The sequence below is a fragment of the Cervus elaphus genome, chromosome 6, assembly GCF_910594005.1.
Source record: "Cervus elaphus chromosome 6, mCerEla1.1, whole genome shotgun sequence".
Classification (NCBI taxonomy): Eukaryota; Metazoa; Chordata; class Mammalia; order Artiodactyla; family Cervidae; genus Cervus; species Cervus elaphus.
The window spans coordinates 18647149-18670409 of NC_057820.1; the positions used below are offsets into that span (position 1 = coordinate 18647149).

At 41.9% G+C, this 23261-nt stretch overlaps 1 protein-coding gene across 2 annotated transcripts in view; it reads left to right on the top strand.

Annotated features, from left to right (window-relative positions):
- Positions 1-10847: 10847 nt before the first annotated feature.
- Positions 10848-23261, top strand: part of LOC122696384 (placenta-specific gene 8 protein-like) — a 34259-nt gene continuing 21845 nt past the window's right edge. Inside the window, exon 1 of one of the 2 annotated variants that reach the window (XM_043906317.1) lies at positions 10848-10960. The gene's annotated coding sequence lies outside the window, so the exon portion shown is untranslated. Of the gene's footprint in view, positions 10961-14219; positions 14361-23261 lie in introns of those variants that run through there. The other variant, XM_043906316.1, reaches the window with a different exon arrangement.

Sequence of the window (23261 nt, forward strand, 5' to 3'; positions counted from 1 at the left end):
GGCTGAATTTCCATTTATAACCTGCTCCCAGGTGATACTAATACTACCAGTCCATGAACACACTTTGAGTAGCGAGGGTCTAAATTACTTAGCACTGGAATTATCAGACATTTAGAGGTAGATTAAAGCCCAACTCTGAGGCCATCGGGCCCTAGAATCTTTTCAGTATTGACCTCCAAGCACATAATCATTATTCTGGTTTTTTTTTTTTCTGTCTTCTTGGGTCTATTTTAATAGCTTGTGTTTTTGCCAGGATATCACACATTTCTGTAGGCTTTCATAATCATTGCTGTAGAGTTGCCTATAATGAGTATCTCAAATTTTAAAATTTCTCACATACCTATGGTCATGACTTTTTTCTCATTCCTAACCTCTTTTATTTTCTTCTTTTTTTTTTGACCTCGTCAACTTTGCGCATTTTTTGTCTGTTTTATATATAGTTTATTAGTCTATTCACTAACTTTTGGAGTTATTTCCAGCAGATTCTAATTCATCCTTACTAATACTATTTTAATCTATTATTTTTTCTATATCATTAATTTCAACTTTTACCTTTGTTGATTGATTTCAATTTTGTGTTTTCTTTTTCTAACTTTTTTAAGATGAATATTTAGTTCCTTTTTTTTTGGTTTTACTTTTAAATTGTGAAGGCATTTTAGAGCTCTAAGTGTTCCTTTCAGTACTGTTTTAAGGGTCCTATTACTTTCAATAAAAGTGGATTCTTTTTTTTTTTTTTTTATTAGTTGGAGGCTAATTACTTTACAATATTGTAGTGGGTTTTGTCATACATTGACATTAATCAGCCATGGAGTTACATGTATTCCCCATCCCGATCCCCCCTCCCACCTCCCTCTCCACCCAATTCCTCTGGGTCTTCCCAGTGCACCAGGCCCGAGCACTTGTCTCATGCATCCAACCTGGGCTGGTGATCTGTTTCACTATAGATAATATACATGTTTCGATGCTGTTCTCTTGAAACATCCCACCCTCGCCTTCTCCCACAGAGTTCAAAAGTCTGTTCTGTATATCTGTGTCTCTTTTTCTATTTTGCATATAGGGTTATCATTACCATCTTTCTAAATTCCATATATATGTGTTAGTATGCTGTAATGTTCTTTATCTTTCTGGCTTACTTCACTCTGTATAATGGGCTCCAGTTTCATCCATCTCATTAGGACTGATTCAAATGAATTCTTTTTAATGGCTGAGTAATATTCCATGGTGTATATGTACCACAGCTTCCTTATCCATTCATCTGCTGATGGGCATCTAGGTTGCTTCCATGTCCTGGCTATTATAAACAGTGCTGCGATGAACATTGGGGTGCACGTGTCTCTTTCAGATCTGGTTTCCTCAGTGTGTATGCCCAGAAGTGGGATTGCTGGGTCATATGGCAGTTATATTTCCAGTTTTTTAAGGAATCTCCACACTGTTTTCCATAGTGGCTGTACTAGTTTGCATTCCCACCAACAGTGTAAGAGGGTTCCCTTTTCTCCACACCCTCTCCAGCATTTATTGCTTGTAGACTTTTGGATAGCAGCCATCCTGACTGGCGTGTAATGGTACCTCATTGAGGTTTTGATTTGCATTTCTCTGATAATGAGTGATGTTGAGCAGCTTTTCATGTGTTTGTTAGCCATCTGTATGTCTTCTTTGGAGAAATGTCAGTTTAGTTCTTTGGCCCATTTTTGGATTGACTGGGTCATTTATTTTTCTGGAATTGAGCTGCAGGAGTTGCTTGTATATTTTTGAGATTAATCCTTTGTTTCTTCATTTGCTATTATTTTCTCCCAATCTGAGGGCTGTCTTTTCACCTTGCTTATGGTTTCCTTTATTGTGCAAAAGCTTTTAAGTTTCATTAGGTCCCATTTGTTTCTTTTTGCTTTTATTTCCAATATTCTGGGAGAATATTCCAATATTCTCTATATTCATAGAGGATCCTGCTGTGATTTATGTCGGAGAGTGTTTTGCCTATATTCTCCTCTAGGAGTTTTATAGTTTCTGGTCTTACATTTAGATCTTTAATCCATTTTGAGTTTATTTTTGTGTATGGTGTTAGAAAGTGTTCTAGTTTCATTCTTTTACAAGTGGTTGACCAGTTTTCCCAGCACCACTTGTTAAAGAGGTTGTCTTTTTTCCATTGTATATCCTTGCCTCCTTTGTTGAAGATAAGGTGTCCATAGGTTCATGGATTTATCTCCGGGCTTTCTATTCTGTTCCATTGATCAATATTTCTGTCTTTGTGCCAGTACCATACTGTCTTGATGACTGTGGCTTTGTAGTAGAGTCTGAAGTCAGGCAGGTTGATTCCTCCAGTTCCATTCTTCTTTCTCAACATTACTTTGGCTATTTGAGGTTTTTTGTATTTCCATACAAATTGTGAAATTATTTGTTCTAGTTCTGTGAAAAATACCGTTGGTAGCTTGATAGGGATTGCATTGAATCTATAGATTGCTTTGGGTAGTATAGCCACTTTGACAATATTGATTCTTCCAATCCATGAACACAGTACGTTTCTCCATCTGTTTGTGTCCTCTTTGATTTCTTTCATCAGTGTTTTATAGTTTTCTATGTATAGGTCTTTTGTTTCTTTAGGTAGATATACTCCTATGTATTTTATTTTTTTTTGTTGCAATGGTGAATGGTATTGTTTCCTTAATTTCTCTTTCTGTTTTCTCATTGTTAGTATATAGGAATGCAAGGGATTTCTGTGTGTTAATTTTATATCCTGCAACTTTACTATATTCGTTGATTAGCTCTAGTAATTTTCTGGAAGAGTCTTTAGGGTTTTCTATGTAGAGGATCATGTCATCTGCAAACAGTGAGAGTTTCACTCCTTCTTTTCCTATCTGGATTCCTTTTACTTCTTTTTCTGCTCTGATTGCTGTGGCCAAAACTTCCAACACTATGTTGAATAGTAGTGGTGAGAGTGGGCACCCTTGTCTTGTTCCTGATTTCAGGGGAAATGCTTTCAATTTTTCACCATTGAGGGTAATGCTTGCTGTGGGTTTGTCATATATAGCTTTTATTATGTTGAGGTATGTTCCTTCTATTCCTGCTTTCTGGAGAGTTTTAATCATAAATGGGTGTTGAATTTTGTCAAAGGCTTTCTCTGCATCTATTGAGATAATCATATGGTTTTTATCTTTCAATTTCTTAATGTGGTGTATTACATTGATTGATTTGTGGATATTAAAGAATCCTTGCATTCCTGGGATAAAGCCCACTTGGTCATGGTGTATGATTTTTTTTAATATGTTGTTGGATTCTGTTTGCTAAAATTTTGTTAAGGATTTTGCATCTATGTTCATCAGTGATATTGGCCCATAGTTTTCTTTTTTTGTGGCATCTTTGTCTGGTTTTGGAATTAGGGTGTGGTGGCCTCATAGAATGAGTTTGGAAGCTTACCTTCATCTGCAATTTTCTGGAAGAGTTTGAGTAAGATAGGTGTTAGCTCTTCTCTAAATTTTTGGTAGAATTCAGCTGTGAAGCCATCTGGTCCTGGGCTTTTGTTTGCTGGAAGATTTTTGATTACAGTTTCGATTTCCTTGCTTGTGATGGGTCTGTTAAGATCTTCTATTTCTTCCTGGTTCAGTTTTGGAAAGTTATACTTTTCTAAGAATTTGTCCATTTCTTCCAAGTTTTCCATTTTATTGGCATAGAGCTGCTGGTAGTAGTCTCTTATGATCCTTTGTATTTCAGTGTTGTCTGTTGTGATCTCTCCATTTTCATTTCTAATTTTGTTAATTTGGTTCTTCTCCCTTTGTTTCTTAATGAGTCTTGCTAATGGTTTGTCAGTTTTGTTTATTTTTTCAAAAAACCAGCTTTTAGCTTTGTTGATTTTTGCTATGGTCTCTTTAGTTTCTCTTGCATTTATTTCTGCCCTAATTTTTAAGATTTCTTTCCTTCTACTAACCCTGGGGTTCTTCATTTCTTCCTTCTCTAATTGCTTTAGGTGTAGAGTTAGGTTATTTATTTGGCTTTTTTCTTGTTTCTTGAGGTAAGCCTGTAATGCTATGAACCTTCCCCTTAGCACTGCTTTTACAGTGTCCCATGGGTTTTGGGTTGTTGTGTTTTCATTTTCATTCATTTCTATGCATATTTTGATTTCTTTTTTGATTGTTTCTATGATTTGTTGGTTTTTCAGAAGCGTGTTATTTAGCCTCCATATGTTTGAATTTTTAACAATTTTTTTCCTGTAATTGAGATCTAATCTTACTGCACTGTGGTCAGAAAAGATGACTGGAATGATTTCAATTTTTTTTGAATTTTCCAAGACTAGATTTATGGCCCAGGATGTGATCTATTCTGGAGAAGGTTCCGTGTGCACTTGAGAAAAAGGTGAAGTTGATTGTTTTGGGGTGAAATGTCCTATAGATATCAATTGGGTCTAGCTGGTCCATTGTGTCATTTAAAGTTTTTGTTTCCTTGTTAATTTTCTGTTTAGTTGATCTATCCATAGTTGTGAGTGGGGTATTAAAGTCTCCCACTATTATTGTGTTACTATTAATTTCCTCTTTCATACTCGTTAGCATTTGCCGTACATATTGCGGTGCTCCTATGTTGGGTGCATATATATTTATAATTGTTATATCTTCTTCTTGGATTGATCCTTTGATCATTATGTAGTGTCCTTCTTTGTCTCTTTTCACATCCTTTATTTGGAAGTCTATTTTATCTGATATGAGTATTGCGACTCCTGCTTTCTTTTGGTCTCCATTTGCATGAAATATTTTTTTCCAGCCCTTCACTTTTAGTCTGTATGTGTCTCTTGTTTTGAGGTGGGTCTCTTGTAGACAGCATATATAGGGATCTTGTTTTTGTATCCATTCAGCCAGTCTTTGTCTTTTGGTTGGGGCATTCAACCCATTTACATTTAAGGTAATTATTGATAGGTGTGGTCCCGTTGCCATTTACTTTGTTGTTTTGGGTTCACGTTTATACAACCTTTCTGTGTTTCCTGTCTAGAGAAGATCCTTCAGCATTTGTTGAAGAGCTGGTTTGGTGGTGCTGAATTCTCTCAGCTTTCGCTTGTCTGTAAAGCTTTTGAATTCTCCTTCATATCTGAATGAGATCCTTGCTGGGTACAGTAATCTAGGCTGTAGGTTATTCTCTTTCATTACTTTCAGTATGTCCTGACATTCCCTTCTGGCCTGGAGGGTTTCTATTGATAGATCAGCTGTTATCCTTATGGGAATCCCTTTGTGTGTTATTTGTTGTTTCTCCCTTGCTGCTTTTAATATTTGTTCTTTGTGTTTGATCTTTGTTAATTTGATAAATATGCGTCTTGGGGTGTTTCGTCTTGGGTTTATCCTGTTTGGGACTCTCTGGGTTTCTTGGGCTTGGGTGGCTATTTCCTTCCCCATTTAGGGAAGTTTTCAGCTATTATCTCGAGTATTTTCTCATGGCCTTTCTTTTTGTCTTCTTCTTCTGGGACTCCTATGATTCGAATGTTGGGGCATTTCACATTGTCCCAGAGGTCCCTGAGGTTGTCCTCATTTCTTTTGATTATTTTTTCTTTTTCCCTCTCTGCTTCATTTATTTCCACCATTTTATCTTCTACCTCACTTATCCTATCTTCTGTCTCCGTTATTCTACTCTTGGTTCCCTCCAGAGTGTTTTTGATCTCATTCATTGCATTATTCATTTTTAATTGACTCTTTTTTATTTCTTCTAGGTCTTTGTTAAACATTTCTTGCATCTTCTCAATCTTTGTCTCCAGGCTATTTATCTGTAACTCCATTTTGTTTTCAAGATTTTGGATCATTTTTATTAACATTATTCTAAATTCTTTTTCAGGTAGATTCCCTATCTCCTCCTCTTTTGTTTGACTTGGTGGGCATTTTTCATGTTCCTTTACCTGTTGGGTATTTCTCTGCCTTTTCATCTTGTTTAGATTGCTGTGTCTGGAGTGGGCTTTCTGTATTCTGGAGGTCTGTGGTTCCTTTTTGTTGTGGAGGTTTCACCCAGTGGGTGGGGTTGGACGATTGGCTTGTCAAGGTTTCCTGGTTAGGGAAGCTTGTGTCGGTATTCTGGTGCATGGAACTAGATTTCTTCTCTCTGGAGAGCAATGGAGTGCCCAGTAATGAGTTTTGAGATGGGTCTGTGTGTTAGGTGTGACTTTGGGCAGCCTGTATGTTGATGTTCAGGGCTATGTTCCTGCGTTGCTGGAGAATTTGCGTGGTATGTCTTGCTCTAAAACTTATTGGCTCTTGGGTGGTGGTTGGTTTCAGTGTAGGTATGGAGGCTTTTGGACGGTCTCTTATTACTTAATGTTCTATGTAGTCAGGAGTTTTCTGGTGTTCTCAGGTTTTGGGCTTAAGTCTCCTGCCTCTGGATTTCAGTTTTATTCTTCCAGTAGTCTCAAGACTTATCCAACTATACAGCACTGATAATAAAACTTCTAGGTTAATGGTGAAAAGATTCTCCCCCGTTAGGGACACCCAGAGAGGTTCACAGAGTTACATGAAAAAGAGGAGAGGGAGGAGGGAGATAGAGATGAGCAGGAGGAGAAAAAACGGGGACTCAAGAGGAGAGAGACAGATCTATGCAGCTGTCTGTTCCCAGAGTGTTCTCCGTAGCCCAGACACCCACAGAGATTCACAGAACTGGATTGGGAAGAGAAGGGGAAAGGAGGAAATAGAGGTGTTCTGAGGTAGAAAACAGAGAGTCAAAAGTGGGAGAGAGTAATCAACACACTCCTGAGTGAAAATGGGAACTGAATATTGGATTCTTAAATGTCCAAAATTTATATCACATACTGAAAAACAAAGATTAAAAATCTAGAGTAGAGGTTAGACTCTTAAAAATACAATATTAAAAACAAAAACACAAAAAATTTTAGAAATATATATGAAGTTCGGTTTAAAAATAGGGCTTCTCTCTTTTTTTTTTTTTGCAAGGTTATAGTGAAATGAAAATGAAAATTAAGGAGTAGTAGAGGAGTAATAGAGGACTTTAAAAGGGAATAAGAGAAAAAGAAAAAAAAGAAAAAAAAAAGAGAAAAAAATTTTTTCCTAATTAAAAAAATTGTAAAAATCTATGAAAATGAAAGTTAAGGAGTAATGGGAGAGTAATAGGGAATTTTAAAAGAAAATAAAAGAGAAAGAATAAAAAAATAAAAGAAAAGGAAAAAAATTTTTTAATTAAAAAAAAAGTAAAAATATATCTAGGAATTTCTCTGGAGCTGCTGTGGTCAGTGTGGGTTCGGTTCAGTTTCAGATAGCTCCTCGTTCCAGCTTACACTTCTCGATATCTACAGCCTCCTTCCAGTGTAGTCGGTGTTACCTACAGGGATTTTAATCTGTTGCACCAGTCACTTCTGAAGCGGTTCCCTTTGTTTATTTGGCTTCTGTTTGCCAGTCTCTTCAGTGCCTAATTTCTGCCCTGACACAGGCGGGCAGAGGTGGTCTCTTATTCAGGTTGCTAGTTCTGTTGCACTGCGGGGAGGGGCTGGCACTGCTTTCCCCGTCTACGCTGCTCAGGCTCCCGGCTGCTCTATATGGAGCGTGCCCTGCGCTGCGCGCGGTTCCAGCCCTCGGGTGTTCCACAAAAGCGCGGAACAAAAAGCTGTGCCTCAGTTTTGTGCCTTCCCCGTCCGGGCAGCTCAGGCAGCCAGGAGCTTGACGGGCGCACTCTCCCCGGCTGTGGCAGGCCCACTCCCTTCCGCGGTCCCAGCCTCAGTCCCCGCCTGCGCCGGTCGGGTGCCTGCGCCCTGTGTCTCGCGGCGACCCTCCCGGCGGATGTCGACCATCCAGAATCTCAGGAGGTCTTTGGTTAGAAACTGGAGGCCTGTTTGCAGTGCGGTAGGGGATGCGGTCCTTGGGGCCGAGCCTGCCCCTTTCGCCTCCCCCCTGCCTCCAGCCTCCGGTGGGGCTGGGTCGGTCCACAGCCTGCGAGCTCTTCTCTGGACTTGCTCCGTCCCTTTGTTCTGCGAGCGGCCGGCAGTGTGTTCGGGCCAGTTAATTTTCTCTCTCTCTCTCTCTCTCTCTTGCTATCCCACAGTTTAAGTTGGTAACTCACAAAAGCTCCCTCCGATTGTCCTCAGGGCACTCAGGCCCGGTCCTTACCCTAAGCAATGCCGCCCGCTCCTCTCCGTTCCACCCCCACTTGCTGGTGGCGGATGCGGGCGTCTGGGGTACTTTTCTGCTGGGAGTTGCTTTTAGGCACGTAATCTGTGGGTTCTATTTCTTTTTCCCCTCCCAGTTAGGTTGCCCTCCGAGATTTAAAAACTTCCCCCAGACCCAACAGTGCGAGGGTTTCCTGGTGTTTGGAAACTTCCTCTATTAAGACTCCTTTCCCGGGACGGGTCTCTGTCCCTAGCTCTTTTGTCTCTCTTTTTATCTTTTATATTTTGTCCTACCTCCTTTCGAAGACAATGGGCTGCTTTTCTGGGTGCCTGATGACCTCAGCTAGCGATCAGAAGTTGTTTTGTGAAGTTTGCTCAGAGTAAAGTTGTTCTTCCGATGAATTTGTAGGGGAGAAAGTGGCCTCCCCGTCCTATTCCTCCGCCATCTTGGCTCCTCCCCCAAAAGTGAATTCTTTTTCACTGGCTTCTAGAGAGTTTTTCCTACCTACATCATTCTTGTGAAAATTACAATTGTCAATATATGTAAAAAGAGTAGTTGCCCTACTCTTTTTCGTATAAGCAAATGTGGGTGTTAACTACTGTTATTATTTACCTATTTATTATAGACGATGTGAGAGGACAAGCCTGGAGCTATTGATGGCTCCTGTACCTTCATGTGAAGTTTGAGAAGGAATGAAGTTGGCCTGAAGCAGAGCAGAACTAAGACCGCTGGGCCCCGATCACAGGGTTGGACCTGGAGCAAGCTGGTCCCAAAACCAGTTGCACCGAAGATTTTTCAGATATGAGGCAATAAATTTCCTTTTTTGCTTAATGTGGTCTTCTCTGGTAGCTCGGGCAGTAAAGAATCCACCTGCAATTCAGGAGACCCCAGTTTAATCCCTGGGTCATGAAGATCCCCTGGAGAAGGGACAGGCTACCCACTCCAGGATTCCTGGGCTCCCTGTGGCTCAGACACTAAAGGATCCGCCTCATGTTCGACTTTTGCAACTCCATGAACTATAGTCTGCCAGGCTCCTCTGTCCATGGAATTCTCCAGGCAAGAATACTGGAGTGGGTAGCCATTTCCTTCTCCAGGGGATCTTCCTGACCCAGAAATAGAACCCAGGTCTCCTGCATTGCAAGCAGATTCTTTACCAACTGAGCTATGAGAGAAGGCCATGACTAACACTTAATATTTACTGTTAATATTCTGTGACTGGAGTCAGAAAGAGTCTTAAACAATACAACTGCCAAGCGGTGCCCCAGGATAGAAACTTGAGATCCATTTCAATTTTGCTGTCTCACTGTCCACATTCCATATAGCAAGTCTGCGGATTCTACTTCTTAAATTTCTTTTCATTATTCCTTTTCCCCAGTTCCTTAATTCAAGGGAGAGGGGGCAAAAAAGCAGTATTTGCTGAATACTTATAGACTGCTAGGTAGTGGTGTTATGACCACATGACTTTAGTCACGAAGTCAAGTCTGACCCTTGTGACCCTTCAGACTGTAGCCCACCAGGCTCCTCTGTCCATAGGATTTCCCAGCAAGAATACTGGAGTGGGTTGCCATTTCCTTCTTCAGGGATCTGACTCAGGGATCGAACCCAAGTCTCCTGCATTAGCAGGCGGATTCTTTACCACTGAGCCACCAGGGAAGCTCAGACGGTTAGGACATGTTCACTATTTAATCCCAACAGTGACCCTATGAAGAATTTGAAGCACAGAGATGGCGACTAACTAGACCAAGGTCACACAGTGAGCCAGCAGCGATTCTCACTCCAGAGGCCATACTGGGCACCCCTGTGCCAGACTGTCTTGATAAACATTTACTCAGTGGCTAACCCCAGAAGCAATAGTTATAGAACTCCACCCCAGGCAGTGCCCATATGACACAGGCCAGTGGCTCCTTAGTCCTTTTGGAAAATGGCAATGACTCTCCAAAGCAGTCTAGTCAATACCCAACCTGATCACTTTTCTCAGAGAATTTGTCATCAACCACTAAGTCTCCACGTTCTCAGCCCCAAAGCTTGTGGAACCTGTTTGCAAAGAGAAGAGCAACACCAGCCAGGTTGGAGCCATGCTACATCTTTTGTTTAAAGAAAAGACAAAAAAAAAAAAATGGCCTGGTGATTTTCTCAGCAGGAGTTCACACACACACACACACACACCTGTTCACATGTCTGTCTCCTTGAAAATATAGTTCCTGGACTTCCCTGGTGGTCTAGTGCTTAAGAAGCTTTCTGCCAATGCAGGGGACAGGGGTTCAAGTCCTGGTCCGGGAAGATTCCACATGCTGCAGGTCAACTAGGCCTGTACACTGCAAATGCTGAAGCCCAAGCACCCTAGGTCCCGTGCTGTGCAACAAGAAAAGCCACTGCAATGAGAAGCCCATGCACCACAGCTAGGGAGTAGCCCCTGCTTGCTGCAGCTAGAGAAAGGCTACACAGTAATGAAGACCCAGCACAGTCATAAATAAATAAACAAATTTTAATATATATATAGTTCTTCACGGAGTCTTTCCTGTTGTTTTTGTTTTTAATTTTTTAAATGTTTGGCCACACAGCACATAGGATCCCTGACCAGGGATCGAATCCACACCCCCTGCAGTGGGAACTCAGCATCTTAACCACTGGACCATCACAGAAGTCCCTGTGGAGTCTTTCCTGAATAGTCCTATAAACCTCTGTCTGCCGCCATTCCAGGACTCCTCACATAGACCATCTGAACACTTCCTACTTCTTCAGATGCTCCTTTCACTTCCTCAAATCCACTGAGCTCACGCCGGGACTTTGGCCCTCTCTTGGGATGCTCCTCCCACCCATCCACACAGCCACCTCCTCATCCTCCTCGGGTGTCTGCTCCAGGGAGGCCTCCCCTGCCCATCCTGTCTGAGGTAGGTCTTGCCTTCCCCGACTCCCTCTTTCAGAACCACAGCCCCTTGATGACTGTCTTTGCAACCCTTAGAACAATACACAGCAGTTTTATTCACTTGGATGCTGACTTGGGGTTTATTTGTGTTTGCGTGTGTTTTTCTTTCCTCTTTCTTGTTTACTAGGATAAAACTAAATGGGCATCTTGAGAGCAGGAAACCTGTTTGTTGCTCTTATATCGCTGGTACCTCACACAGCCCTGTTGTATAGCAAGGACTCAGTATATATGTATATGTTTGTTGAGTGAACGAATAAAAGGATCAGAGACTAGAATATAGAACCTGGGGGGCCTGATTTAACCCCAATCACAGATGACCTGGTGGGTCCCTTTTAAAAATGCTCAGTTGGTATAAATGGGCAGAATGCGTGAAGTTCCCAAATCCTGGCTCCTTCCCTACTTGATGGAATTCAATTAATCCCTGGGTGATTCTTTTCCTATTTCTGTGTGACTGGCTCAGTGAGTGAGTGAGTGAGTGCTCAGTCATGTCCAACTCTGTGATCCCATGGCCTATAGCCTACCAGGATCCTCTGTCCCTGGGATTTTCCAGGCAAGAATGATAGAGTGGGTTGCCATCTCCTCCACCAGGGGATCTTCCTGACCCAGGGATTGAACCCACGTTCTCCTGAATTGGCAGGTGGATTCTTTACTACTGTGACTCCTGTGGCTGGCTCAGACCATAACTCTAAAGATATTTTAATGTGATCCCACAGGTCCCTGAGTTTCACTCATGCCAGTGACAGAGGCCTCCCCCTGTCCTTCAAAGGGCTCAGCGTCCAGCTGGGGAATGGGGCAGGTGAGATATCCTACAGTGGAGGAGAGGGGTACACAGAGGGCTTTGAAAGAACCTTAAAAAAGGGGCTTCATCCTGAGAAAGAGAAGGGGTGACAGGGGAGGGGAACGCGACTCTATTGCATATCGTCCATGTATCTAGGCTCTCCCATATTATCTTATTTAATTCTCCCCAGGGCCCTGTGATGTGGATGTTTTCACCACTGTTTTACAGTTGAGAGTCATAGTGGAAAAATACAGACTTTTATGTCAGATAAGCCTGAATTCACGTTCCACCCTTTCAGAGTAGCTGCTGTAGGGCCCTTGGAAACTACTTGACTTCTCTGGACTCAGTTTCCTTATTTTTATTATTGTAGTAACAATGACAGTTGCTATGAATGTCAAATGATGAAGATATATGACACATTAGTTGAAATGATTTTGTGCTTTAAGCACATGCTGATTTAATACATTACAGCCCTTTTTTATTAAGAGATTTGCCCAAGATCCACAGAATAAGTGGCCTAGAACTTGATGACCTGTTGCTTTGACTCTTGGGAGTCCCTTGGACAGCATGGAGATCAAATCAGTCAATTCTAAAGGAAATCAACTCTGAATATTCATTGGAAGGAGTGATGCTGAAGCTGAAATTCTACTACTTAGGCCACCTGATGTGAAGAGTCAACTCATTGGGAAAGACCCTGATGCTGGGAAAGATTGAAGGTAAGAGGAGAAGGGGGTGATGGAGGACAAGATGGTTGGATGGCATCACCAACTCAATGGACATGAGTTTGAGCAAACTCTGGGAGATAGTGAAGAACAGGGAAGCCTGGCGTGTTGCAGTCCATGGGGTCCCAAAGAGTTGGACACAACTGATCGTCTGAACTGAACTGAACTAAAGAAACAACAAAAGGATATTTTCTTTCTTTTTTCTTTTTTCTTTCTTTTTTTTTTTGATACTGGAGTGGGTTGCCATTTCCTTCTCCATGGGATCTTCCTGACCCAGGGTCGGACCTGCGTCTCCTGCACAGGCAGGCAGATTCTTTACCACTGAGCCACCAGGGAAGGATATTTTCTATATGGGCCATACGGTGTGTCTCACTTCCCAGATCATAAACTCTCCTAGGACAGGAATGATGTCACCGCCCGTTTTGGCTGAGTGCCATGGTTTTGGCTCACACTCTAGTCTTCTACAATAAGATCATATCGATTGTGCTGATACCTGGGTTTTCTATTCAGTGGTATGTATGAATATCAGTAGATTGCTGAAGGTCTCCCTAAAATCAGTGAGTGCCCAGATACTCCTTTCCCCTTATCTTCCACCTCCAAGAACAACTTCTTCTGTACACACAACTAACCAAGGAGAACGTAAAGTAGTTTCAGTGATATGACTCATTCAAGTTTTATATTCAAACACCACGGGAAAAACTCTACAAGTTAAGAGTTACATCGAAAAGGATTATGTTTTAACCTCCGCTAAATGAACACACTTTAAATCAGCAACCAGGAAACAATTGAAGTTTTCGTATTCAGTATTGCGTATCTGTGTACCTATCTACTGATTCACGAAGTGATTCAGCTCCTCTCTCATCGCTGTTCCCGTTCTCTAAGAACTGCCCATTCCTATTGTGATTAAACAATAGGAATGGTGGTTTCCGTTAAAGCTACACTTCTGTTTTCCATCCTTGCTTTGGTCCTCTGCATCCTTCATTGTTGTTGTTGTTTAGTCACTAAGTCGTGTCCAACTCTTTGTGACCCCGTGGATTATAGCCCACCAGGGTCCTCTGTCCATGACATTTTGCAGGCAAGAATACTCGAGTGGGTAGCCATGCTGTTCTCCAGGGGATCTTCCTGACCCAGGGATGGAACCTGAGTCTCCTGCTTTGCAGGCAGAGTCTTTACTGCTGAGCCACCAGGGCAACCCTGCACCTTCTCTTTGTATGAAATTGTCCCTGCAGTGATCTCCATGATGACAGTCTTGCCTTCTAGACTCCAGGCTCCACACCAGCACCAGACGGGTGGCTCCAAAATTGCCCCTGTCCCTCTCTGCACCCCTAACCTTCAATATCTTCTCTAGTCTCTCATTGGCCATACAGCACTTTAGCTTAGAAAACAACCTGACAAGAAGGAAATCTAATATGTCTTTAGCATTTTTGAATCATAAGGCCAGCTGCTCAATTCTCACTTTTAAACATGTGTCAAGACACTTAAATGCCTTGGGAAATAGATGAATTCTAGAAATTCTGAATAAATAAAACTTGGACCTTCATAAGATGTGCTGTTGCCCAATCATAGATAAATCTTGCTGTCTAAGGAAGCAGTATTATCAGGCAAATGTCACATAAAATAAATGGAATCAGATGAAACGGAGTGTCCGCTTTCTTAAGCGGAGAAACACTGACCACCCTACCCCACCCCAAGCAGTAAAGACAGGCTTGCTTTCTTTCCTCCAGTCCCACCTCCTAACTTTCCACACCCCCCCTCCAACCCCGCCTTAACTGATGACAGCCCTGGGCTGCACAACAAAACGGTCGTGTTCCAGAGGTTTTTCCTGCTTATCTGAGCTGCTGTCCTCTGTAGTCAGCCTGTGTGTGGTGAGTATTTTTGCAATAACTTTAATGTTGCCAATTTCTTGTCTTTCTCTTTCATCCTCTTTCAAAAGAAAATTATTTTAAAAATAATCAATTATTGAGCCAGTAAATTCTCATCATATAACTAATATACGATAAGGCAGAATTGAATAATAGGTGAATTTTTGTTAAAACCTACATGTCTGCAACATGTAATTGTCTTTTAAATTAAATTTGACAGGGGCAATTCATAAGATCCTGTGTATAGACTGTTTCTTAAAAATGAAAAGACATTTTTTAAGTGAAAAACTACTCTTAGTTATAAAGAAGAAATTAAGACTCTTGTGTTTAAGCAGATTATTCTAAATTCCTTCTAGAAACTTTGTTATTTTATAATTAGTTTCAAGATTTGCTGTGGAAATTACCATTGCTAGATTTTGCGGTTTATTACTACTTTGCGATCTGAAGTTAATTCTCTCTGTTTTTATATAACAAAAACAAATTTTTGAGATCATCACAGTCTGGCCATTTGTCACCTTCCCTGATTTGCATTGTTGTTATTATGGGCAATATTACCAAGGCAGATCTTAGTGTTTTCACTGTTGAGGGAATGATTAACTCTTCTCACGTGTATGATTTAAAGAAAGGGGTCAGGGAGAAAAGTTTTGTTTTCTTTTTTATTTCTTAAAGATGGTTGATAAAAGGTATGACATCTAGATGGATGTCTGGTCTAGAGACTTTGGAATTGTGCGTATGAGACTTACTGTTTCTGTATTTGTACATTTGTTCATTGAGCCTATACTCTGTTCCAGGCATCATGTTAGGAGAAAAAGATGAGGGGCCAGAATTCATAGAGCTCAGACTCCAGTAGAGGCGAGGGACCTGAAAACAGCTGATCTTAAAGTATCAGGTCAGATGCTCATACTCAGCCACACAGTCTTGTCTGAATCTTTGTGACCCCATGGACTGTAGCCCACCAGACCCCTCTGTCCATGGAATTCTACAGGCAAGAATACTGGAGCAGGTTACCATTTCCTTTTTCTGGGCATCTTCCCAGCCCAGGAATCAAAACTGCATCTCCTGCTTCTCTTGCATTGGCAGGCAGATTCTTTACCATTTGAGTCACCTGGGAAGCCTTGAGAGGCCTTGTGTGTGTGTGTCTTAGTCACACAGTCGTGTCTGACTGTTTGTGACCTCATGGACTATAGCCCGCCAGGCTCCTCTGTCGATAGAATTCTCCAGGCAAGAATACTGGAGTGGGTTGCCATTCCCTTCTCCAGGGGATCTTCCCAAACCAGGGATTGAGCCCAGGTCTCCTGCATTGCAGGCAGATTCTTTACTGTCTGAGCCACCAGGCCCTCAGAGAGGCCTTTTGTTGTTCAGCCACTCAGTCATGTCTGACTCTGCAACCCCCTGGACTGCAGCCCACCTAAACCGAAGGCTTCTCTGTCCTTCACCATCTCCCAGGGTTTACTCAGACTCATGCCCATTGAGTCAATGATGAGGTCTTAAACACGCTGAAAAAAGTGTGATATGCTGTTCATCTACATTCCTCCATATGTAAAGAAGTCCAGCATAATTGTGATTATTTCCCTCAAAGATTACCTTTATTTGAGGAAGGAGAATAAATATTTCTCCTGTATTTTATTTCACTTTATCACCCCAACTTTATTGCTGCCCTGAGGATATGCCTGCTTTAGCTCTTTCGAAGCCATCCAAAGCAATCCATCAGAAGAACCGCCCCAGTGCACTTCCATGTATTAGCAAAATGCAGAGGAAGCCAAGAAGAGTACTGAGCAAGCATCATTGTTTAGCCATCAGCTTTATTGAGAAATTAGCACTTAAAATTACTCTTAAACTCTTAAACTTCTCTAGGGGATCTTCCCAACCCAGGGATCGAACCTGTGTCTCCTGCATTGGCAGGTAGATTCTTTACCACTGAGCCACCAGGGAAGCCCTTGGATTAATGGACACCACCCAAATTCACCATTCTGTAATTTTGACCTTTGATTTTATGGCTAATGACCAGCACTATCTTAACCCTCTTTTCTTCCATCACCAATGCAATTTGTGGGCACTGAGTGGGGTGAAGGGCTCTTCCCACCGCTGCCCCCCCCACAACCCCATCCCTTGCTAATAGCACAAAATCTAAAATTATTTAGCAAAGGTGACTGTTGACCAAAAAAGACTTTTTAAAAAATCAGCTAGGTCGCTTCAAGATGTTTGTGCTGAAGTGAATGGAGCTATTAGCTATAAGTGATCTTCAACCCACGTGACTCAAAGGACAGATGATTCCGGTTCTAATTTAAGTTGCAACAAGTTTTAAATTACAGTCCTGTACTTCTTAGGTCTTCTGGTTCTTTTAGCCAAGTTACAGGTTTGCTATGCTGATAAGACCAGATAATAGATATTCCAAACATGGGTGGAGACAAGCCCTCTGCAAGTCCAGGAGCTGGTGACCCCCTCTTCTCTTTCTGGGATTCTCTCCTGCTGAGTTCCTACTGGAGACAAAGATTTCCAAGAAAGAGGTGAAGAGACAACAGATAGAATAAAAGCAAGACATGAGTCTGGGAAAATAATTGCCTAAGGGAGGAATCTGAGTTTAGTTGAGTTTTCATAGCTGCATATGACTTAAAACTTCTAACTCAAGGATTCATTCACTGAACCAATAATATTTCAGCCTTTAATTCTGCAGACAGAAATAAATTGGGGGATGAGCTGGAAGAACTCAAACTCTTTCTTGGAAAGACTCTTTCTGTTCCTTTATATCAACTCAAGAGTCACGTAGAAGTTTTAACTAATTAGATAATAATTCTGAGCTAAAGCCCAATGATTGGATCCCAATTTTAAAAGAGATAAATGCTCACTCCCCAGTTATAACAAAAAAGAAAACAGCCTTCTTTTCCCTGTAGGAAAAATGTTTTACTGCCACATTTGGGAGTAAACTCATTAAAATGTGTTCCTACACACACAAAACAAATTTTTATTGGATTAAATGGAAGGACAGACATCACAGATGTCAACAGTAGTTAATCTTTGGACTTCCCTGGCAGTCCAGTGGTTAAGACTCCCTGCTTTCACTGCCAGGGTACAGGTTTGATCCTGGTCAGGGAACTAAATATCCCTCATGCTGTGTGCCCCCCTAAAAAAAATAGTGGTTAGCCTTGTATGCTGGATTTAAAAGAAATATTTTCTTTTGACATTTTTGTCAAAAATTTAGATTTTTGACATTTAGATTTATCTTCATTGATTGTACTATTTGAACTAAGTTTTTAAAATTATACATATTTTGGGTGAAAAATTAAGTGGGAGGGGACATTTGAAATTAGAGGGGAAATGTGTGTTTTATCTTTGTGTAAAAAGACTTACGTTCCATTCCTTCAGTACTCAAATCATCGTTTTGGATAGACATCCTTTAATAATTATGATAATTCAATTCTCAGCCCACCCTGTATGCTGGAATCACCTAGGAAGCTTTAAAAATATCAACTCCAAAGCCTCCTTCACTTAGACCAATGGGACCAGAATCAGAATGAAGCCAAGTGGTCAACTTATTATATAATCTAAGGGTCCATATTGTAATTTCTGTCTTCGTAGCATTGACCAGGAAGTTTGCTGTTGTTGTTTAGTCGCTAAATCATGTTGACTCTTCTGAGACCCCATAGACTGTAGCCTGCCAGGCTCCTCTGTCTGTGGGATTTCTCAAGCAAGTATACTGGAGTGGGTTGTCATTTCCTTCTCCAGGCGATCTTCCCAAATCAGGGATCGAATCTGTGTCTCCGGCATTGGCCGTTGGATTCTTTACCACTGAGCCACCAGGGAAGCCCAACCAGGAAGTCATATTACCTAAAATGAGACTCCATGAGCACTTTACTGCTTTCTTCTATCATCACAATGGGTGGGTTTTGGTAACACCCGGTGTAAAAGTTTTCCAGCTCTCTGCTGTAGAACTTGGACTTTGATCAGTTGTACAGCCAGATGTGATTCATTGGTGTGTGCTCAAGATGTACTGCTCAATAAAACACCAGCTTGTTTTAAATGGATATTTAAATACCAGTCGTAGCCCGTGTTGGCCAAGTCTCCTTTCTAAGCTTCCCCACTGGTCACTTGCTAAAGTAGTTTTATCAATAGAATGGATTTCTAAGGGAAACACAGACTTTCCTGCAGGTATGCCTTTAGCTTATCTCCATGTTGAATTAGGATGGCCATCAACTCACCTCCACACTTCTATTCAGGTGCATGTCCTGTTTGCATTTTTTAGTTTTTATAACACTACATTTGCTTTATATGCCTTTTCCTCACATCTGTTGCTGTGTAATAGGCAGCCCTCACTGGGTATCTGAACTCAGATTCATGCCAAAGACTTCTAATTTAGCCTCAGTGCAGCACAAGTCTTATCGAACCCCAGGTGGTGAAAATACTGTCCATGGAGGAATATTCAAGAATATCCATCCATGTTTTTCACTGAACAATCTAAAAAAATCTGATTTTTAATCTTGAATCATCCCAGATTATCAGAGAGGTAGATACTCAGATGAGATCATTTTAGCGTCTTGCTTTTACTGATTCTACCCCAGAATTGTGCTATGACCTTGTATGAGGGAATAGGTTCAGGAAAGTCACTGCTCTTTCTATTGTAGAGCTATTGAGATAGGCTTTGGCCACTGCATTTTATGTATCATCTCCTTTTTGAGGAAATTGAGAAATCTGTCTAGGTCTCAATGTCTTTTTATTTTATGGACGTGATCAATCTCCTAAATGTTTGTATTCCCTCTTTGCTTTGCCTAGTGGGAAGCTCAGAGACTAATTTTCAGCCCATACCAAGCACTGGACAGGAACCTTAGAACTGGTGCCAAATTTACTCCAGGCTTTATTTTCCCTGATCTCTTTATTTTTGAGTCTTGTTTTGTATGTAATTTAGTAGATGGTTCAAATCTTTTTAAAAACAGGGCAAGACTATGAATCAAAATTTCTCAGCCTTGACGCTAGTGAGCCAAATTTCTTGTTTGTGGGAATGGGTACGAAGTGGAAGAGAAGGGAAGGGACAGAGACAGAAGAGCCTTCCTGGCCTCTACCTACCAGGTGCCAATAAGCCGTTGTCCCCCTACCCTGAGCTGTGACAACCAAAATGACATTGCCAAATGTCCCCTGATTGAAACTCACTGGTATAAATGAATCAATAAACTTAATACTGAATATGTAGGGGAAGAAAAGCTCTCCTCAACCCTCTTAGGGTCCCTGGCTGGGTCTGAAAATTAAACTAAGTTTGATAGGGGAAATGCAGGCAAATGTTATTAAATGTACATGGGAACTTTTGCAAGAAAATTAAAGACTCAAGGAAGTGACCATAGCAGGAAACGTTTATACTTTTAGACAAAGAAACCATAAATTTGTGGAGTCAACAAGATAAGGGGGTTTGCCCGAGGGGTACTAAATGGTGAAAAAGTCACAAGGTTTGCTTATTCTAAGCCCTAAATTCCATCTCTGGTGCTAAGGATGTCTGCCTTCCTTCCGGCTCAGGGAGGGTACCTTTCTCCTGAGAGACTTACTTCTTGCTTTCTGGGAAGACAGGTGAAGGGAGAGACCTTCCTGCTTTTGCTATTTTCTCAAACCCCTTCAGGGGTGTCCCCGAAGGTGGTGCTAGTGGTAAAGAACCTGCCTGCCAATGCAGGAGACTCAGGAGACCCAGGTTCAATCCCTGGGTTGGGAAGATGCCCTGGAGAAGGAAATGGCTACCCACTCTAGTATTCTTGCCTGGAGAATCCCATGGACTGAGGAGCCTGGCGAGCTATGGTCCATGAGGTCTCAAAGAGTCGGACACAACTGAAGCGACTTAACACGCCTGCAAACTCCTTCAGCTTCAGTATGCCAAGGTGTCATATTTTAGGGTATTGGGTCCTGAACCCCACCAAAAACTTAGTAATTTCTAAGCTACGTGGAGGCCACTGTCTTTGAGGGACACAAAGATCATTGAAACCCACTGACCACGCTCAGAAAAGCCAAAAATTAGCCAAAAAAGAAAAAGAAAGTTTTCAGAATATGCATAATTAGATATAGCTCATATCTGAAGTTATTATAGCCACTGTAGTTCTCCTAATGACTCTGGGGAGAAGGAAGTGAAGGTACTATCATCGTCATTTAGACAAAAGGCGCAGAGGTAGCCAAGTATCGGTGGTTAGAGCTATGGTTAGAGCCCAGCATCCTGACCCCCAAGTCCAGGGGGCTCTTCAACACACCACCAAAGTGTTGTTGAGCAAGTTCAAAGGAGGGAGCGAGGCAAACCCAAATTGGAGGATTTGGAGTGGCTTCCTGGAGGAGGTAGTGTTTGAGATGAGATGTTGACTGGTCAATAGAGAAAGTGGAGGCATGAACTCACAGCAGAAATGGAACAGATGGAAAGCTTGCAGAGTGGTGAGGAAGCTGACCAGATACGGGAAGGAAAGGGTCAGGGAAGGACTAGGAAAACAGGGTGTGTTGTGCTGTAAAGAGCTTCTGAGGGCAGGCTTACGGGGTTTGGCTGTGAAAAGGCAATCATTCCCTAGAACCATGTATGCCTGACAGCCTTTCATAACTTATAAGATAAAAGTAGAGAAGAAGCTTAATGAATTAGGTCACCAAAGAGATTAATAATGGTAAGATGACAGCAGGGGGCATGGATCACTTTATCAAGTGATCATTATTCTCTACCCTGTCCCCAAATTAAAGGCTTCAGTGAGCCAAGTCCCCTTCACCATCTGGATGAAAGGAGGGTAACTGAACTTTCCTGGTGTCCAAAAATTTCCCAGTCTTGCACTATCAAGAACACAAGAGGTGGGTGGGACAGAGAGGGGAGTTGAGGGAAGCTCAAGAGGAAGGGGACATATTTGTACTTAAGGCTGATCCACGTTGTTGTAAGGCAGAAACCAACACATTGTAAAGCAATTATCCTCCAATTAAAAAAAAAATACAAGAGGGCTCCTCATTTAAGCATTAGCAGGCATGAGCACCACTTTAACCATGAGGAGAAATGTTTTTGAGTGACCTTTTAAAAATAAAAAGATTTAGCTTCCATTAGAAAATGCCATACCATCAACTACGCATAATCATTTTAAAATTTCCTTATGACTAAGAGTTCTCATTGTTCTGGCTAAGATTTCAGAAATTACATAATAGGTGGGACATTAGGCAGCATCCTACTAGGATACAACAACAGGGAATTATGAGATCCAGATAATTGGCTCCAGATGCAGACTCAGGCCTGCCGTGGAGGGCTGGGTGCTGGAAAAGATCAAGAAAGGAGATGTCTTCCTAGGTGCAGGGGTTGATGGTTTCTGGAGCCAGCTACAGGGAGTTGGAGGTCAGAAAGTGATGTGAGACTAATCATCTCTCTTCACTCCCAGTCTATAAACCAAAAGGGACCATTTCCTCCTCTGTCTCCTAACTCTTAACACAGTCCAGTGGTTAAGACTCTGCTTCTGATGCAGGGGGCATAGGTTCAATCCTTGGTCAGGGAACTAGAATTCCACATGCCATGCAGCACAGCCAAAAAATTTTTTAAAGAAAAGAAATGACACTGTAGGGGGAGAAGAATAATTTTCCCTCTAACCATCTATCTCCTCAGCTGGGGCCCTGTAACAAAAGATAAAGAGAAAAGGCAGAAGTTGATTAACACCTATATCTCACATACATGGGAGAAAAGAAGGAAAACTGTAACTGTCAGCAGTGGCTTAGACTTCAGGCTTAAATATAATCTTCTGCTAAAAGCAAAAGAGAAGCTGGGAATGGACCAGTTATGGGGAGGAGGCCAAGTCAACAAAAATAAGATTTGTTGTGCAGAAAAGGGCCTGGTCCATCCAAGAGTTTCTTATGATTTCTTTCTTATTAGAGTCATTCTTCTTTTCTTGGTAGGACAGGGAGACCACCTTACAAATGGTGATCTTCTTTCTAAATATACATTTCCCTTAAAGCATGACTTCTACTGGGTTTCCTATCTTCTCCCGAGTCTGCTGTTTCTCAAAATAATCAGCTCAAAATAACTTCCCTGGTGGCTCAGGCAGTAAAGAATCTGCCTGCAATGTGGGAGACCCAGGCTCAAGCCCTGGGTCAGGGAAGATCCCCTGGAGAAAGAACTGGCAACCCACTCCAGTATTCTTGCCTGGAGAATCCCATGGACAGAGGAGCCTGGTGGGATACAGTCCATAGGGTCACAGAGTCGGACACGACTGAGCAACTAATACACACACACAACTGTAATCCTAATAAGGCCAAACTGGCATTTGGGGATGCCATTTTCTGGTTAACAGTATAACTGGTCCAGTGTGACGTGGAGGCTGCAGAATTCTGCTTAAGACGCATTGGAGCTGGGGGGATGGAGTGGGACGTAGACTTAGACCAGGGACTAGAAGACAGGCGTGCTGTGGGTTGCTAAATGCTGCAAAATCTCAAAGTGATCAAAAGCAAGGCGTTCTCAACTGCCTTTATATAACTTCCTTGTTCCAGAAATGGGCGGCATAGAACCCATGGAATGATCTGGTAGGAAGTTGAAAGCCAGAAGGAGGTAGACAGAGGAGAAAAGAGGGGAAATCAAGGGACTGACAAGCCCTGGGAAGCCCTAGTGAATGAATGATAAGCAACAATCTCACCTGACCCCATCAAGATAGATCAGACTGGCTGAGAGAAATAGAGCCCATGTGAGACTCAGGCAAGTCAATGAAACTCCTTCCATGAGACAGAGGGCTTGGTGGAATAGAAGAACTCTGACTTTGGCTTTAGCTTGCCTGGCATTGAACCAGGCTGAGCCGCTTAACTTCTCCAAGTATCAGATTTCAACACAGGAAGCAAGATTGCTGCAAGGCTAGAATCCAATATCACACATCAGATTGCCAAACATGGAAACTGGCAATAGAAACAGCTCAAGAAATTTCAGTTTTCCTTCCTCTATCCATG